At 43.2% G+C, this 13,189-nt stretch overlaps 1 long non-coding RNA gene across 4 annotated transcripts in view; it reads left to right on the top strand.

Annotated features, from left to right (window-relative positions):
- The first annotated feature begins 5,662 nt into the window (after window positions 1-5,662).
- The window catches only part of LOC136790479 (uncharacterized), a 32,172-nt gene continuing 24,645 nt past the window's right edge, over window positions 5,663-13,189 (top strand). For 3 of the 4 annotated variants that reach the window (XR_010830475.1, XR_010830478.1, XR_010830476.1), the window contains exon 1: window positions 5,663-6,127. This is a non-coding gene — a long non-coding RNA (uncharacterized lncRNA). The remainder of the gene's footprint in view (window positions 6,128-13,189) is intronic. The other variant, XR_010830477.1, reaches the window with a different exon arrangement.

Below are 13,189 nucleotides of genomic sequence, written 5' to 3'. Positions count from 1 at the left end.
AGGCACTTGCTCAGGCCAAGAGCCCTTTGAGCCCACACAGGGCTGACACAGCAACTTCTGCCATAATCTGTTTGCTGAGAAGTGCCTGTGTTTGGGTGCAATATCGAAAATGTTGACCTCAATTTTAGAATAACCACCACTTTCCCACTTAGTGTTGGTGCTGTTTCATCTCTGTATAGATCTCTGTATAGATATTCTGCCTTCCCCAGCAGAAAAGATTGGTTTACGCTAACTCATGTGACACTAGATCCTAAAGACCATTCAGCCGCAATTTAAGTCAATTAAGAGTCTGAGAAATCGGGCAAAACTTCATCAAGATAAGCTACTAGAAAGCAAGCTTTTGCCAGCACAAGCAGCACTGTAATTGTAAGCAATTGATTAGAACCATGATTGTCCTAATCAACAGAGCTGCTCGGGCTTTATCTGACCTCTAATTTGTTGAGCTAAACTGAAATAATTCTGATTTAAGTCAAAATAAGAATTCACACGTCCCTTTGCAGCAAATTAAACCCAGCTAAACCAATGTAGCTTTGCATGTAGACAAGCCCTAAGGCAGCAAAATGTCCAACAGCAGTGACAAAGTGTTTGATGGTTGTCAGAGAACATGTGTTTTTACTTTCATTGTGGCAGGAAACACCATAGGGTCAAGGCTGCAAACCACTGTTTATATTGTTCTTTCTTCTACTTACTTATTATATAACCAATTTGCCGTGTCCCATTATGTGCTGCATAGGGTGCCTTTAAAATTAAACCCTGTTATGGACATATTTTTAAATAACATCCACAAATTTTATTAATACTGGGAATGGGAGAGCTTATTTACAGCCAGTGCTCGTACTAAATTTTATTGGATCCGCACTTCAAGCATGACACCTGCTGAAAGGACAAGTCCAAATGTAGGACAACGTTTTGACCTTTGTGCAGTTCGGAATGGAGTAGCCCTTCCAGTATATTGCTCTGGGACCATGGTGAAAATTTAGTTGTCTGAGTACTACTCTTTATCTTCCCCTTCCTTCTGCAATTGTTTCACTCCCCCATTGTTTTTAGGTTGCTTTTTTTTTTTTTCCTGTCTTCCTCTCATTCTCTTTAACTTTACCTTGACTCTGCTTCTTCCTTTTCCTTGAGACATTTTATTCATTTCATGCAGGGTCCACATCACAGTGCTTTTCTTTTGTGCTGTCTAACTGTATTCCTCCCACTTCACAGTGTCTTATTTCTCATTAACAGGTTGTTCTCACAAGCAAGTGACCTTCAGTTAGCAGAGCTCTTTTCGAGGCCTTGTTCCATCTCACCCTGGCTGAGGAAAAGTCATCTTGAGCAGTGTCTGTCATTCCGCTCCAATTTGGTCATACATATTGAAGGTTTTTTACTGATGTATCAAGCACTCGCCGTTTGCAGATTGTGTAGATAAAATGCAGAAAAAATTATCTGTCAGGACTTCAGTGAAGTGTTTATGTGGTGCTGAATAAAAAAAAAAAAATTAGTTAAGAAAATGGGGATTAGTGAAGAAATTGTAAGGCAGGAAAATCAGCTGAAAGAAAAATTGAATGATTTTCTCAATCTGCTTTGCTACACAGTTGCACAGTGCTGGCAAGAGAAAAGGATAAAAAGGAAAAGGAATGAAAGCCAGAGGTCAGTGAAGGTCACCTGTGCATATTTCAGTGCTGACTTACGCTGGTAAAATGTACCAAAAATTACAGCCTGAACTTGCAAAATGGAATGACCTTCGATAGGACAATGTGTTTCTCAGATTTAAGGTATTAAGGTATTTCTAGCAGAAAGTATCTTTGCCAACATGAGAGGCATTGAAAACACATTTCAGTTGAAATACTGTGTATAATTCCACTCATACGCATTCAGGAAAGATTAATTAAAACCAGTACTTCACCAGAAAAAGGTGATTGGGCTGCTTGGGAAAATAGGAGTAGAAAATGTGGTTATTGCAAGAAATTAAAGGATTATGGCATGTTTAGCCCAAATAACTGTTAACATCTTTATTTTTTTTTTCTCTAAAAGTGCAAGGAGCTACATTTTGAAAAATGTTAAGATGTGTTTTATTGATAAGGAATACATTGACACAGGAACTGGCAGTTATCTCAACCAAACTGGAAATAAGAAAAAGAGCTGTAATTGTCAGAGAGGAATGAGATTCCAGAGCACTCTTCCAGTAACAGTAGTATGGGTGAAAATAAAATCAAACCCAAACCTCTAGATGAGGCTTCATGCTTTAAGAAAAGGGTTTCTATGGTGTGGCTGCTTTCAACGACCCAGGCAGCCCTTGCAGTCATTTTGTGATGCAAGGGGGCAACCATGAAGTCACGGTGAAACAGAACTTTTTACTTGCAAGGAGGTGAAACAGCGATAACCCATTTGAGTCGGTTCACATATATTCAGGACAATACATTGAGGCTATAAAAAGAAAATTACTGAACTCACTGGTGTATAAGTGTGAATTCTGATAGCAGACCTGGATATAGAATAATTAGGAAGCAGTGAGTAAAATTTTGCAGCTCTGACTACTGCAATTACCTCTACAATTTCAGGAAGGTATCGTCACTGGCAAAAGGTGGAACAATTTTCCATCTGCTGTGAATCATACCATTGAATACCAGGGTAAGGTGCATCGGGAGGGCAGTGTCGTGAGGTGCTGGAAATGTTACTGCAACCTGAAGAACAAATGCATTACATCCACATGTCCTGCACACCCTCACACTCCGCTGTCAATAGTTTCAATAAAAAAAAAAAAAACAATGCTTGCATTACCTCTGTCTGTTATCTTCCTTCCTTTGTCTCCTCCAAAAGAGTCCATGTTTTCGAACTTCATGTAAAAGGTTTCCTGACTGAATTTTTTGAGAAACACTGCACCAAACTGAATTCTGCTTTTATCTTGATCTTCAAACAAACAAACAAAAACAGCTGCCATGGCGTTCAGCAGAAATGAAAACTACAATTTTTCCTACAAAGACTTTTTCCAAAAGACTTGATTACATCTTTGTAAGACAATTGCTCATCAATGATTATACCGGTAAAGGAGCAGTATGGTATTGCGTATTAACTGGAGAGTAGAATCAAGTCAACTAAAAATACGTTGAACTGGAATGTTGAAACAAATTACAGGCCAAATGTTAATCACATGAGTAATACCGAACGTGTGAACTAAGAGCTGTTGAAGTTAAACACGGTTAGGGTTGTCAATGTCTCAATTGTTGGGGTGGAGCGGAGCCCAGATTCTCCATGACCTTATTCAGCTGTTTAAGGCTGAGATGTGAAGATCGGGTTTTTCTTCCACGCAAATGTTAGTGAAAAAACTAGCATAAGACACAGGCACAACTGAGACTTATTAACTATTTCCTACTAATTACTTGGACTAGGCACAGAAGTGGTATCTCTTAGAGCATCAACCAAGCTGTAAACTCTGGGGATACTCTTGTTTTTCAGAAGTGGGTTTAACGTTAAGGTTGATAGGCAGCTGTTTAGATATTCCTCAGGTGGAAGGAACCACACAGCTCCTTTACCAGTATAGACACCTTCCATTCTGTTTACTCACAAGACCTACCCCTCTACTTTGGTGTGCACATTGAAGAAACGAGCTCATACTTGTAGTTGCAAACTTGTTGCTTCTTTGGAAATTTTGCATGTAAGCTCTGTGGAAGCCAGTTGAAAATTTTGCTTCTTTAAACTCACTTTTCTACAAAGAACAATGAAGAACCGAGGACTTTAATTAAACCTTGTTTTCCCAGATCATTTACTAAGTGTTCAACTTCTCTTTCAGTATCTTTCAGTCTTCTCCATCCTTCTCTTTTTTTTCACGTAGTATCTGGCTACATTCTGTTCTCAAAAACCTCTATAGCTGAGCTCCACCCTCCCTGGTTTTACAGGTGGTATACGTGCTGTACGATCTATCTACATCTAATGCTTAACTTTCTTCTCCTCCTCTCATCTATGCACCCCTGCACTTCCATACCTCTGCCCCCCCTGCCAGTCCCATGCATTACCCCTCACTGAACGTACATTTTCTGTTCACAAAAGTTTCTTCTTGTTTTGCAAGAAGAAAACCTCTTGTCCCTTCCTTGTCCTTTCTCCACCACCGCAGAGAAAGGTGACATCCTGCCAGCTCCTTGTTCCCTTTTCTCTCCCGTGTGAAAGCTGCTTTTGGGCTGTGCTTGTTCTTCCACTATTTCCACAACCCTAACTTCTTTTCCCCATCGCAGCAGATAAAGTTTTCACTGCCCTTTTCCCCATTCTCCTCACTGTACAGCAGCACCTCACCACCCTTTCGCCCCTTCTTGGGCTGCTGGTGTTCTCCTCAGTTTCAGGCCTTGCCTTTGTGGTCCTGCATTGTTCTGCCACAGCTTTAATTCAGGGTTTGTGTCTGTGCTTCTGGTCCACCCCAGCTTTCCTCTGATCACTTCCTTCCTTACCTCCTCATGCTTTCCTCTGAGGGATCTCATTCACGCTGCTCTTTTTGCTTCAGCCTGGAACAACTGCACTCATCTGGTGAACCAAATCCACTCTGTCTTCATTCAAACCTCCCTATAAAACAAACTTCTGCCGTAAAGCCTACCCAGCTCGGATTGCTCTGCTGAAATATATCCCATTCCTCTATAAGAAAAACAAAGCCTGTTTCATAACAAAACAAAAAGAACTGAGCGAGAGGCTGAGTACACGATTAATTTTTGCCAGTTGCTTTCTGCCAAGAGCAACATGCTCACTCTTATCCCGCTCCTTTGATTGTCCTCCCCTTGTGCCTCGTGTTCGTCCTTTTGTTTCGTTATCAGCTTCTGAGTCCTTCCTGACGGGTCCTGACCGGATTCCATGCTTGCACTGGTGTAAAGCGAGGAGGAGTAACGTCACTGCAGCGAGCAGAACTTTGCCGTGATTACATTTGTCTCAAAGGAAGGCGAATCACCCCTTTGTTTTAATGTTAGCTAATAAAGACTGCCCGGCTTCACTCCGGCATTCTGGTTTTAATTAATAAGAATTAGCATATACATCTCCATGCGCTCTTTTTTCCCTTTGTGGGCTCGGCCACTTTGAAGAAAACCTCTTTGGCATGCCTTCCTGGTTATTCTATATCTTGACGTTAAAAAAAAAAAAACAACCCTGAAAACCGAAGTAGCATAAAACTCCCACGCACACAGCAGGATTAGCTGCTCCGGTGCCGGGGAGCCCTGGGAGAAGCTCTCCCCGCCTGCCGAGAGGAGCTGCTGGGGAGGCATCCAATTCCCAGCCCTCCGTCCCTTCCCTGGCGTTTGCACAATCCGGCTGCAGCGACTTCCCGGTCCTAATTGGAGCCTCTGGGCATTATTGTGTTATTATTATTTAATAAACAACCACATAAAACACTGGTTGACATTTAAATAAGAGTAAAGAAAGGGAAGCTCTGACTCCTAGGCTCTTTTGTTTTCCTGTTGACTTCGGTGGAAGCCGGTTCTCTGTGCAATACCCGCGCTGGCATGACACACGCTCACCTTTATGGTTTTGGGGAAAGCACTAATGCTGATGAGGGGGGCAGACCTACTGCAGCTGTCTGCCCCTGTCGCAACATAAAACATAACCTGGGCATTCCCAAGTAAAATGCATTAACGACTTTTCCTGCCTGAGTTATCCTGAGCGAGTATTCAGCGTCATTTTCTACATTGTTACCCGCAGCATGTAGTTTCTAGTGGTTATCTGAAAGGCACAGCCATCGGGATGCTCTTAGCGGGAATAAATGGAAGGGAGAACTTTGTTTTTGCATTTGATTGTAAGTTTGAGACATTTCAGAATAGGAGTTATCATGACAAAAGAAAACATTCTGTCCTTGAAGTGAACGCAGAGGAGCACAGCTCGTTCAATAAGGTTTTGAAAGAAAACAAAGAGCTGAAGGCCAGAACTGACTCCTTCAGAAACAAGTATAAAACGAGACAGGACTCAAAGTGCTTAAAATACTTCGGTGACAGGCAACAAAGAAATGCCTGTTACCATAATTGCTTGAATTAAGTAAAGAGCCAGGAAATCTTGAGAACTTTTTAAAAAGTAGAGGTTTGATGTGTGGGGAGTGTAAGAACAAAATTCTCTTGGGCCATGGCCGGAGCCCTGAATCAGCAGAACTCTTTTCCTTGAAGAAAGTGAAAAGCAGAGGAGGGTGAGTACATACACCCTTATTATCCTTGCTCATTGTGGATCAAAGAGGTGGAATTCTCAGGGCTGCCAGCTCGCCAATTTCCTGCAGTGAATCTGGTGCAGGTTGGGCTTATTTCTCTCTGTTCGGCAATTTCTCAAATACTCTAGATGATCAGGTCCTATAATGGACTTCTTATGAGATCTGAATCTTATTTACTAGCTTGTATGTGGTATAAATATTTAAAAAGTATTCAGTAGGAGTGAAGCATTCCTGCCATTTACAAAAAATTATACACATGTATGCTTTAATTCCAGGGAGTTCACCCCTCGTTCTTCCCACCATTTCATTACATGCTTGTTCTCCCTGTGTTATATATTAAAAGCTTCGTGGAGTGGTTCGCTTGCATTTACATATGTGGACGGTAATGATTCTGTGATGTTGCTTGGAACTTCTGCATGAACATGTTATATAAAGTCAGTGTGGGCATGACAAATGTATTGCAGATTTTTCATAGATAAACACAGTCAGTGATTGCAAATATGAATGAGGCTGTGTGCAAGTTTTAATATCTAGGCAGAGCTTTTAAGTGCGTAACACCTGTAACCACAACTGTCAGTGCAAACAGGGAAACTAGTTTTAAGGCATTTGAGTTGATTTAAAAGTGCTGGACTTTGAAATACTTCAGCTGGCGTGGTGCAGATGTGTTCGTCCTCCGGCAGGTATTTAAGTGCATAAACTCTGTTATTAAAGAATACAAACTTTATTAGCAGATGATATACCAGAGACGTTGGGAAAACTGGTATCTGAATAGTGAGACTGCGTTATGAGGTGAGCTGTGGGTTTTAAAGACATGTAAATCTTACTGGGAAATGGATTAAAAAGTGAGGGTTGATGGTCCTAGGAAGTTGAGTGTTAAGCACAGAGAATTTTTTAGGTGCCAAAATGCAAATGTACAGGAGGGGTGGTGGATTTGCATCAGTACCCATGTAGCTGGTAATAGGGTTAGATTAGAAGCAGAGAGCTTTTCTGTGAAAGACACTGCAGGGCTATACAGCATACGGAGAGAACGGGGCTGTTAGAACATGGACTGTAGTAATCTCCCCCTGAAGGGAGACTGAGTGACTGCTTCTTGTGAGAGTACTGAAACAATAGTAAATTGTTACCAAAAATGTAGAGACATGTCCTGTAAAGTTTTCTGGTGCATTTTATCAAAGTTGTTAATGTTGCAGGAAGAAAAAGGTATGTGACGGTCCAAGACTTTAATCAGCACAAAGGCAAAACAAACCTCTCTCAGCCTTTTTTTTATGCAAGAATACAAACCTTTGCTTGTTTTGTTATTTGTTGAAGGTAAAGTTGGCATGAATTGGCCTGCAGAAAATTTCCTAAATATAGAGTTCAGGTTCAACATGTGAAGGAAATTTGTTCTCAGATTGACAGGTGTCCACCTACTCAGTCTAAATAATGCCATATTAAGTGTCTGTTGAACTGCTATAAGAAAAGTTATGTTTTGTAGGGAAAGGAAATGAAATAGTCTTTGTGATTGCATCTCTTTAGAGCTCAGTCCGAGCTGTTATTCATGGAAAATCAAAAGAAGGCCATCTTCAAAATGTCCAGTAGACAAAAGAAGCTGGGCTGGGAGCACCTGTATCTCCTCATTTGACAACCTCGCCTGTTGTTTGCTCCTACAGGGTACCTAGAAACACCAGTAAAAAAAAAAAAAAGAAAAAAAAAAGACAATAGTCCCATTGTTTTTTAGAAACTATTTTGTCTGTATAACATTAGGATGATGTCAGAGGTTGATTATTAGTTATGTTGTCCCAATAAGAACAATTAATTTGGGGGCAAAAGGCGGTGAGGACCCTGTCAGACACTGAACAATGTTTTTGGTTTTCATGCACTGAATCATCACAGTTTATAGGCCTCCAACATGTAAATCACCCTGAGGTAATCTGGAAGGGAAGGATATGAATAAGCCAATTAAATTGGCAAAGAGCCTAAGGAACACCCTGTTTAGGGATAAAATCACATGCCTGTCCTAATGCCAATAGTTTGGGAGAAAGAAATGGAGTTAAAACCTTTGTAATTCATTTCTTTGCACAGAGACATGATTTAGAAGACCTTGGTCTTCTCCTTTTGTATGTGCGAGATCAGGTGACTGAGATAAGGTAGTCAGTAATGTGTTTTGTGCAAGTAACTTTTATTTTGATGACACAGAAGGATGTCATCCAGGTTGCAGAGGGTGTAGGAACTGGTTGCCTCACTTATGGTAATTATTTCTTATTCAGTTTTATGATATGAGCATACAAAGGACTGAATTGCCCTTTACCTTTCTAAGTACTTACCTTTTTTTTTTTTTTTTTTTTTCCTTTGGAAAGGGAGGCACTATTTTCCATCTGGAAGCCTTCTTCACCCGACTCAGCAGTAACTAGCATATTTTAAGATGCCTTGTATCTAAATAACAAAAACAACTGCTCTCTTCCTACCACATGCCAAGCCCATACCTTCGAAGGTGTGAGGTAACGGGGAAAAAAGGCAGAGGTGAAGAAAACTTTTCACTGGAAGTTGTGCAGAGGAAAAAGTATTTGCATTCTTCGTTTACTTTTCACAGTATGAATGGGCAATTGGGTCCTTTTTGTGTTTTTGAGAGGCTTGCTGCATTTGCTGGAAGTCTAGCTAGATATTTCTGCCATCCTGCCCAGATCTTTGAACTCAAAGGCCAATTCCAGTCAGGAAAATAGCTGGCTCTCTAGAAGAGACATACCCTGCACGTGCCTCCTCTGTCAGAAAAGCTCAAGCAGAACTCGTGGTTGACATCAGACAATTTACATGGGAGTGGAACATTATGACCTCCCCAGGTGTGGGAGAAGCTGTAATTGGCATTTGTACATTATTAGGCATCCGAGATATAAGTCATAAACACAAATCCATAGGAAATCAGGAGTCATCAAATACGCTTCTCACTCATTTAAGGCACTTTTGGGCCTTAATTCTTCAGACACCATTAAGAGCAGGGGAGATGCAACCTCTTCTCTTGCTTCTCCAGCTTCTTTGGGCTTCTAGAATTACATTCCTGGTTAAAGGCATGTAACTCCCAGAGAACAAAACCATCCAGAAAGCAACAGAGACATCAGGTCACTAGAGGCACCACCTAACACCCCTCTGGATGCCTTACAAGTAAAAGCACCAGGAGATCCTGAATACAAATGCATGGACTGGCAGAAGACCCAGATAAACATAGCCATTCAGGATGGTTTAGATTCCTTTCACCTAACCCCAGCCATCTGATAGCTCGCCATCTAGCCTCAGCTGGTCTCCACTCCCTGTGGAGACAGAGGCACCTTCCAGGAACAGTTAGTTCCAGCCCAAAATAAGTATAAAATGGGTGTGATGAGCTCTTCTTTTTCTGTCTTCATGCGTTGCGTGCTGAGGAGGCCTCGATGACGACCTGAACTTACTAGACAGCTCGTGTTCAGCGAGGTGAGGCCCACCTGGGCGCTCAGCTCCTTTGGGGCCTGCCCATGCGTTGCTGGCAGTGGAGCAAACTCCCATTACCAGAGGAGGGCTTGAAGTTTTGCACCAGAGGGTTCCTACAAGGGTCCCCTGTGTTTTGAGCTGGAACCGAGTGGATCTGGAAGTCCACTCAGCCTCTTGGCTATGTCTCTGGCCCTTACTCATTTTCAGCCATTCAGTGGCACTGCTCAGCGCTGTGGAAAGAAACAGAAATAGCCGCTTTCACTTCTCTGTTGGTGTATGGGCCCTGCACAGAAACAGGAACCAAAGTAAGGTTAAGCAGGGTTTAAAGGAACAAGACAGTGTTCGGTAGAAGAAGGGAGAAGCGCATGAGCTGGCCAAGCCTAGCTGCGGAGCAGTGTCCGTAAACTGTTGGTATGTCCCCAGGGAAACAAGGGACAGGGGAAACAGCAGAAAGCTGGGTGGCACGAAACACAGAGCACACGGTCCAGTCCAAGTCCCTTTGTCTCGACAGACAGCGCTCTAGAATCGCTGTGACCTTACTCCTGCCCTTGTTAGGCTGAAATATGTAGCGCAGCTGTAGGACATAGTTCATCATTTATCAAGGGTAAATACAGTTCTGGATGGGAACGTGGAGGTGAAAAGTGTTCTGCACACAGCGTTCGCTCGCGTGTTGTAACTTGCTGCTCTGAAAAAACAGAACGCTTTGTCTTCTGGTAACGCTGGTGAGTGACTCCTTATCATAACCTTGCAAGAGGTTTCAAGTGCATTCATGAATAGGAAGATGATTAAGATGACACATCAAGGTTTTCTGAGTACTTATTACTATTCAGCAGCATCCTCATGTTTTTCTTAGTTTTCCTTCCAAAACAAGGTGTTTCTAATCGCTGATGTGATTGGTAAACCACATCCTCTCACTCTTGGTGGCCCTGCTCGCTGTGAAACTCAAGCAGAGCAATACGAAAGTGAGTTTAAATGAGGAGCTGTCAGAGCCACAGCAGATAATTTGGCTGAAAGACACTGAGGTGACCTCTGCAAAGGAGGCCTCCCTTGCTCTGAGCAGTCGCTGTGACAAAACCCAAGGCTAAAAATGAAGTGACCTGACTAAAGAGCTTAGGGGGAGAGAGGCTAAATGGGGGATTTAGAAGATACGGTTTGTAGAGGAGATAGAGAAGATAGCTGTGTAGTTGGGGAACAGTTGAAAGTCTTGCTCTGAACGCATCCATAAATCATCATGCCAGGTAGAGTATTTGCTCTTCCCCCGACTGTTTTGCAGGCTGAGAGCCTGCTTTTGCCACAGCTGCTTCTCTTCAAGAGTCCATTAGAGTCCCGAGTCTCGGTTTGGAGCAGGCTGCGCATGAAAGATGTAATGCTTGTCTCTGTCATGCAGCTGGAGAGTTAGGTCTGCAGACTGACTAAAGTGCCTTTTTCGAGGAGAGGACTCATATTAATTACCCTACATCTAAGGAAATCTAATTTCAGAAGCACAAGGACACAGAGGGAAAAAAGGAAGCCTAATTTTTCCAGAGCTGAAGCGATGGTATCAGATGTGTGTCACCTGGAGTGCCTCTGGGCCCTCTGGCCACCGTGCTTGTTAACAGGGGAAAGGAAAATGACTGAGGCTGATGGCTTCAGTGACAGACATCCCTGGAGTGCAGATGATGTCTTTTGCATAGGGCTGAGGGGGCTGCAAGAGACAGTGCAAGGGCTGAAAGGTTTTCCCAGGTGTCTGATTGCTTCTAGGGCTGTAAATGAGTCCTGACCGTACAGATCAGCAGAACAAGTTTCACCGTGCTTGCAAAGAGAAGTAGCTCTGGTGGTTTCCTTTTCTTCGAAGTGTTTTACACTTTCTGCAAAGCCGTGTTTGGGATACATGCATTATAGACATGCCCAGTTCAGAGGAGGTAGAGTTAAATTTACGTTGTAGTCTCATTTTCTTAATTTGATAGGGCAGAGAGAGAAATTCCAGGAGCCATGCACCTTGAGATTTATTCCAAATTGGTTCCAAAGAGCAAATGAAAAACTAGGTATGCTTCTTGATGTTGCCACCTGTGGCACATAGCCCTTCCCATCTGCTTTTCCAGCTCGTCCCCCTTAGCTCTGTAGCCCCAAGGACCCAGTTAACACCTGCTCCTTGCTATCTGGTGCCCTCTGGTGCTGCAAATACCTGTCCAAGCTGATCCCATCACACCCTTGTGCAGGTGTGGGGACCAGCAGGTACCCCAGCGGGGGATTCATGAACTGCTATCTGCTTTTTCCCCATTGCAGCCTGGTTGTGGCAGGGGCCCTCAAGTATGAGACAGTGCAGGTGGGACTGGAGCTGGGAGGTAAGAAAAGCTAGTCCTGTTCCAGTCAGCCATGGGGGAAAGTGAGAACTGGACAGGCTTGCCCCCCACCTCCACCCCCATCCAAGTACCTCTCCCTTGCTGTACTCTCTCCCCTTCCCTAGCTTTAGCCCTCTAGCTCCTTTCCCCTCTTCTACCACCCGTTCCCTCTTTATAGTTGCCTGATCTCACTTCAGAAAGCCTCATCCTTTCTTCCTCCTCCAAGACACACCTCCTCTTCCCCTCAGATGCTATTCCCAACACATGCAGTCTCTGACCCCGCTCCAAACACCTCCTGGCTCAGGAATGCTTGGACCTTACACGTGCTCAGATCCATTGTTCAGAAAACAGGATTACAGTATCTTTACTGTCCTTCATCTCCCCTCTAATTAATCAATGCTAATTGATTGATTGATGGTGGCTTTCTGGCACAACAATCTCCCAGGTCCGAAAAGCAGCCACATGCCTATCATTCTCACGTATCTGCCCCGAGCATATGGAACGTATTAACCTCCCAAAATTAGTTAGAGCCTCTTCTAAATTAGTTTGTAGGAGCTGGCAGGGCTCGTCTCTGTGAACTAAAAGAAAGCTGATGACAGAGGCAGATAGCAACGACAGGCTCACAGGTCATTCTCTCAGTCTTGGTCCAAGTAGACTTCACCCTTGCAGGGAAGGAGTGGATCACATCATGCCTTCAGGGTGCACTCTCTGATTTGCAGACACTCGTGTGTCCCCAGCTTCTGCATGAAGCCCCAAGTCACTGAGCCCTTCTCTCCTGCTCCAGCACTCATCTCAGATTCCTCAGCCTTCCCTCGTTAGGCTTTTTTGGGACAGCCTCACTACTGGGATTTCAGAGTTGCAATCAGATGACTGCTCCCATGCTGTTGGTGCAGTTGGGAGTAGCCACGGTAAGGAAGGGCCATCTTCACCTACTCACCTACTGTGACCCCATACAGTAGCTTGTTTGTGATCTGATTACCACCAGGAGATCATTTGGCATGGTCTTTCACGGCAGATTCACAACCCGAGGACCATCAACAAATATCAGTACTCTGCCACAGGGAACAATCGTAGGAAGAAAACAATCTGATTCTTTCTTTCTTTCTTTCTTTCTTTCTTTCTTTCTTTCTTTCTTTCTTTCTTTCTTTCTTTCTTTCTTTCTTTCTTTCTTTCTTTCTTTCTTTCTTTCTTTCTTTCTTTCTTTCACGAAGATCACTCTTGGAAACAGCTGAACTGGTTAAACGGAAAGTAAGATATCCTCCCCAAACTCAACCAAACCAAACCCCCA

This window comes from Anser cygnoides, chromosome 3 (assembly GCF_040182565.1).
Source record: "Anser cygnoides isolate HZ-2024a breed goose chromosome 3, Taihu_goose_T2T_genome, whole genome shotgun sequence".
NCBI lineage: Eukaryota > Metazoa > Chordata > Aves > Anseriformes > Anatidae > Anser > Anser cygnoides.
Note: the sequence above shows the minus strand (reverse complement) of the source record. Positions and strands in the feature narration are given on the sequence as shown.